Here is a 6,310-nt window from a genome sequence, read left to right as displayed (position 1 = left end):
AGTTTTATTTATTTTGCTAATTAAAGAATGGGATATAAAACTGTTATAAAATAACTAAAAGAACAATCATGTTACAATATTATTAACGACTTTAAGATAAATAGCAATACTGATAAATACCTTATAAAACAAACACTTAATTATTTTGCCATTTGTTTCAAACGTGCAACAGACATTTTGGGCTTGTTTAAGCTTCTAAGGGGCGGGTTTTAGACTGACTTTGGGCTGGATATTTTTGCTGGACCTGGCAACCCTGGCTGAAGCGGACACTCTCCGTACTCCACCACCTTGGCTTCCTGCAAAACATTATGACCACCTCCTTAGCATTAATACTACAAACTAACAAATTTGAGAAGTGTATGGGAGCTCATTTATACCCACCAAGGCTTCACCTCTTCACGCCTAACAGCAGGAAAGTCACAGCGTCTCTAGTACCTTCATACTATAAATATAAACGTTTAAAACACGGAGGAATTTAAGAATTCAGAATGAGGAGTTATAACCTACCACAAGTCTCAGCCCTGACATGGAGCAGGAGAAACTCATAGTACCAGAACTCATAAGATAAACTCAAAGAAAAGCAGAACTTTAGCCTAAAGCACGCTTGTGGGAATTCCTGGAACATAGAAGAGCATTCACCCGCCACGACACGCCAAGGAAGGAAGAGGGAGTGGAAACAACAGAGGATGTGCCCCAGGTAACAGCCACCTGCCCTAAACAGGTAAGATTACCCAGCCAATAAACTAAAAGCACTCATCAAAACAGGTAGATTAACAATTAGGCACGCAAGAATTACACTGCCCACAGCATGCAGACAAGGGGAAAAACGACTAGGCTAGACGTTTAAAGGCATATCAGTTAAATAAGCTTTACATTTGATTAGCCGCTAGCTCCTGTTGGAAGCTAAGGCTGTTCATGTTGCTAAGGTAATATGGATTATTTGTTTTAGTAACTTAAAAAAGGTTAAAAGCTAGAGGTGGTAGTCCTTATTTGTGTCAGCATTTTCTTATTCTTATCTTGTGTGTTTAAAAATTATGTTTGTTTTATAAGGATGATATACATGATTTCATGTATGGTACAGGCCCAGCCTTTTTGGTTTAAGTACGGACAACTCCAGCTATAGCTGCTTTTTTGGGTTTGTTTTGATTCATTTTTTTTTTTTCATTTATTGTTCTTTTGGTATTATTGGGGTTTCTTTTGGGTTTTGCTCAGTTGATTAAGTTTATTTATGGGGTTGATTGGTTTATATTAAATTATTGCAGTCCTTATACTTTTTGCTAGTGGTTCATGGAAGCCTGGTTGGACTTAAATTTAAAGTAAATTTTAGGGAAGTCTTGTCTTAGTCTAGTCACTTTTTAAGGTTTTATGTATATAAGCTGTGATATCTTTTATTTTATTTTTTTTCTATTTTTAAACGTGTGAATAATAACCAGAGTCTTGTGTGTTGGATGTGTGGATTGAGCGGTGGTGTTCTGCTTCATGAGGAGTGCTGTGTTTTAATAGAAGATTTGTACTATTGATTTGGTGCCAATATTTTATTGAAGTGAATTTTTTTTTTTTTTTTTTCAAATTTTGTATGTGGAAAATACATTTATTGCCTTGGAAACCTGTCTGTCTCTGCTCAGGAGTGAATCCTTTGTCTTTTAGTTTAGCAGTGTACTTTACTGGCCATGTGATTTACCTACTGTCACATATAGGATGAGGCCAAACTTACAGTGAACTTGCTTACAGTTAAAATACCTTAAAATACACCATGAACCATATGCTATTACTACATTTTTGTATGTTACATTTGTCAACTTGCTTCTTGTTAGACAAAATAACCAGAAATGTAATATAAACTAAAGAGATCTTCAGAACTTCCAGCATGGTCTAGAGTGGACGTGTTGAAACACAATCGCACTTCCTTTAGCCTGGCCAGAGAGGAGACGTGTGAGAGAACTGGGTTGCTTGAATGAGTTTAGCTCATCCTTATAGCCGCATTGCAACATCTGAAGCATTCTTGACCCAATTTCAACCTCTCTTCCCCTCTCACATGCATATTCATAAGCCCTCTTACTGCCAATGAATAGGAACTGAGGAACATTTTAATTATCGTGAAGTTAAGGAGCTTGGCGTATTTTTCAGGCACTCCATTAGCTGCTGCTGCATCCGGCTGACTGTAGGCATATGATACTTTAGGGTACAGTATTTTTTTTTTACTGTACTCCAGTAATGACATGTTTTCGTACTGTGGTGGCTGATTAGTAAAGCAGGGATGAGTTGTATTGGGAATGAATGTTAATAAGGAGACATGTTCATGGTATACATGGGTGGGAGTTCATGGTACATGTTCATGCATTTCATATGTCATGAAAACAAGAACTTGAGCAAAGTGGGTCAAAACATATTTCCAAATATTTTTTATATTATTTGTAAATGACAGCTTCCCGCAATGATGATTAAAAAGCAAGAAATGCAATGTATCTCAAAACTGAATCCACCACAGGCCTAGTGCCTCTAGCTCTGCCCATCCACATACAGTATTTTTCAATTACATTTTTTTTTTTTTTTTTTTAAGTAAAATTGTTTGGTATAGGCCCTGTCATTAGCCCAGGTTTCATCACATCTGAATCACATCAATGCTTCCTTCAGCTGACTCCTTTTTTGGAGATGTGGATTTTATTTTCCAGCAGGACTTGACACACTGCCCACACTGCAAAAAGTACCAATTGGTCTTATATAATATTCTAATTTTCCGAGATACTGATTTTTTCCATTGGCTGTAATCATCAACAATAAAATAAATACACACTTAAAATAGATCACTCGGTGTGTAATACATCTACAAAAAAGCTCTAGGGAAACAATTCTGAATCAGTTTCTCTGATTTTGCTATTTATATGTATATGCTTGAGTAAAATGTTAAGTACTACGGACAACATTTCTCCCAAATTCCCCCCCAAAAACTATTGTCATTTAGAGCACTTATTTGCAAAAAATGAGAAATGGCTGAAATAACAAAGATGCAGAGCTTTCTGACCTCAAATAATGCAAATAATACAATTTCATATTTATAAAGTTTAAACAGTTTAGAACTCAATATATATTTAGGAATAACCCTGTTTTTAATCACAGTTTTCATGCATCATGACATGTTCTCCTCCACCAGTCTTACACACTGCTTTTGATTAACTTTATGCCTTTGCTGCTGGTGCAAAAATTCAAGCAGTTCAGCTTGGTTTGATGGCTTTGTGATCATCCATCTTCCTCTAGATTATATTCCAGAGGTTTTCAATTTGGTAAAATAAAAACACTCATCTTATTTTTCTCCAGGGCTGTACGTGCATATATTCACATTTGACCTGAAATACTAAAATAAAGTAACTTTTCAATGATATAATTATTTTTTTAGATGCACTAGTATGTTGATTTTTTTTGGTGAATCTGGTAGAATATTGTTGTGGTTCTGCTGGTCATGCTGGGAAACCTGCTTGATCTGACCATAGTCTCTTTTTTCAGCAGCTTGTACACACCAATCTGTTCTTAGACTCTGAGATATTCTACACCAGAATCAATATTCACTCACCGACCGTTCCTTTTCATTTCACTCTGTTTAAAATCGAAGTGTTAAATCCTTTTTGCCACTATGGTAGAGTTAAAAAGGAATCTGGCAACCTGCAGGGGACAGAACCAGCAAGTGAAACGTGGATGATGAAAACAGTGCAGTGTTTTAGTTGCTGTAGTAACCCTGTGGGTTACAGTCCCCTCTCTTTCCCTCTCTGTTTAATACAGTTTCACTTTGTGACTGTGTGTGTTTTCAGACTCATGTAGAATATTGACACAAGCAACATTGCAGCTACGTTTCCAGCACTTTTAAAAACACGAAATAAAAACACTCAAAGGACATCTGGACAACTTGACAGATAGAACGTTTCGAAAATGATCTACTAACCAAACATTGTTAGCTGGATAGTGATTGTTTAGATTGGTCAGCTCGTTCTTGCCTGTAAATTGAAATCTGGTCTACGTTTTAAAAAAAGGTTCCAGAAAGGTTGGCCTGTAACGTTAAATAAACATAATGGTTTGAATCACAACATTATTAGTGTTTCTTTTAAAATGTTCCAGCTAGTCGAATACTAATATTATGGAAATGTTAAAAACTACATTCACAAAACATAAAATCAAAACTTTTAAAAACATGAAATAAAGACATTCTAAAAACATCTGGAAATTTTGACAGATAGAATGTAAAGTAAATGTTCTACTAACCAAAGATTTCTCCCTGGGTTGTGATTGTTTAGCTTGGTCAGCTTGTTCTTGCCTCTTGACCAAATTCTGGTCAATATGTAAGCTGGTAAACCAGGGGTGTCCAAACTTTTTTGTTGGGGGCCAGATGGAGAAATATATTTGAAGTCACGGGCCACACTCTGTAATAAAACAAATAATGAAATATACCACTTTAAATAATACTTTTTCCTGATTATTTTCATTTGCACACCATTTTACTTTACTTACTATCTTTATCTATCTTTGACAGTGTTGTGTAAACTAAGAGTTTTCAAACTGATGGCCTGTTTTTCTGCACTAAAACTGCACACTCTCTACGCTTTTAAACTCTTTGGCCCGTTTTTCTGCTCTCTCCGCTTTTAGACTCTTTGGCCCGATTTTCTGCACTACAAATGAGCACTCTCTCCGCTTTTAGATTCTTTGGCCCGTTTTTCTGCACTACAACTGAGTACTCTCTCCGCTTTTAGACTCTTTGGCCCGTTTTTCTGCACTACAACTGAGCACTCTCTCCGCTTTTAGATTCTTTGTCCTGTTTTTCTGCGCTAGAAATGCGCACCCTCTCCGCTTTTAGACTCTTTGGCCCGTTTCTGACACCTAGCGTTCAAACTTTGAATCTCACATTATAAAAACCTGCTTAACAGCGGGCCAACTTTCATTCTATTTCTAAAATACCCCGCGGGCCGTAGTTTGGACACCCCTGTGGTAAACCATCTTAACCAGGCTGTCCAGCTGCTGGAATGAGTTTTTCTTCTTTTCGATGGTAGGATTGCTGGTCGTGTATGAATTTCATGTTTAACACCAGCCAAGAAATTCTCACTCCATTGTAACTTGTTTTCTATTCGTTTCCTGCAGCCGTTCTGTGGCAGATGTATCATTTGCTTTGAGAAAGGGCAGAAGCGGGGAAAGAAAGTCAAAAAATGTTATCTTCAAAAATGGCCCTTTCGTTCAAAATCCTCTGGAGAACTCCCACGCAGCAGAACCGAGTTAGAAATGTCAGATGTGGGCTAATGCCTCATAAACAAACACCTCTAACCTGAGAGCCAAATCCCTTCACCATGGCCTTCCCTTTACCTCTGAAGATACAGCAGCCCATCACCAGCATTAAGCCTTCAGTACGGTACAGAAATTTAAAGTCAGAGCAGGTTATAAAGAGACTGGGGATCTTATATTCCCCCCACTGCGTTTTACTGAATTTCAAGGTAAAAAAAAAAATCCGCTCCTAAATTCTGCTCTTAAAAACAACTTTAACAGATAAACTGGGGATTAAACGGGTAGGAGAAAAAATATGGCAAACTTATGCCTCACAGAGGAATCAACAGAGTGTGTGTGTGTGTGTAAGTGAAACGTGTCAAATAAATGTAAAAGTTCTAAGACTTTAATTATGAGATTTAATCCTTTTGTCAGCATAAATAAAAAGTAATCTACCTTTTGAACTCAGCAGTAGTGATTCTTTGTTTAAATCACTAACTAATACCTAACGCTAATGTCACCAGGCTCTATAAAAAAGAGTCATTATGGTTAATAAGTTTGTTAAAGTATTAATTCGCTTTTATATAAAATAGCTAAAGTTTCCACATTAATCATTAACACGAAAATATTGGCATCACTAGGCAAGGCAAGGAAAGTTATTTATATAGCACCTTTTATACAAAACGGTCATTCAAAGTGTTTTACAAATTAGAAAATACACAGAGAAGTCAATTTACAAAAATATGTAAAAGAATAACAGTAAAAATGGAAATAAAAACTAAAATAAGAATAAAGCATGATTGATTCAAACACGATTAAAACAAAGAGAAGTAAAATTAAACACATGTAAAAGAACAACAAGGAATTAAAAATAAAAATAAAATAAGAATAAAGCATGAATAAAACATGATACAAAAGTGCCGTTACAGAATAAAAGTGTGCAAAGCTGCAGTGTTTTAAACTGAGCTGAAGGCTTGATCAAACATGTAGGTTTTCAGTCTGGATTTAAAAGTGTTTATTGTTGGGCTCTTCTAACGCTCTCTGTTAAATGGTTCCATTTAAGAGCAGCATA

At 36.2% G+C, this 6,310-nt stretch overlaps 1 long non-coding RNA gene across 1 annotated transcript in view; it reads left to right on the top strand.

The window, feature by feature from the left end:
• The first annotated feature begins 286 nt into the window (after positions 1 to 286).
• LOC125806050 (uncharacterized) overlaps positions 287 to 6,310 on the top strand; it is a 30,456-nt gene continuing 24,432 nt past the window's right edge. The window contains exon 1 of the long non-coding RNA XR_007441364.1: positions 287 to 721. This is a non-coding gene — a long non-coding RNA (uncharacterized LOC125806050). The remainder of the gene's footprint in view (positions 722 to 6,310) is intronic.

The sequence above is a fragment of the Astyanax mexicanus genome, chromosome 12, assembly GCF_023375975.1.
Source record: "Astyanax mexicanus isolate ESR-SI-001 chromosome 12, AstMex3_surface, whole genome shotgun sequence".
Taxonomy (NCBI): domain Eukaryota; kingdom Metazoa; phylum Chordata; class Actinopteri; order Characiformes; family Acestrorhamphidae; genus Astyanax; species Astyanax mexicanus.
Note: the sequence above shows the minus strand (reverse complement) of the source record. Positions and strands in the feature narration are given on the sequence as shown.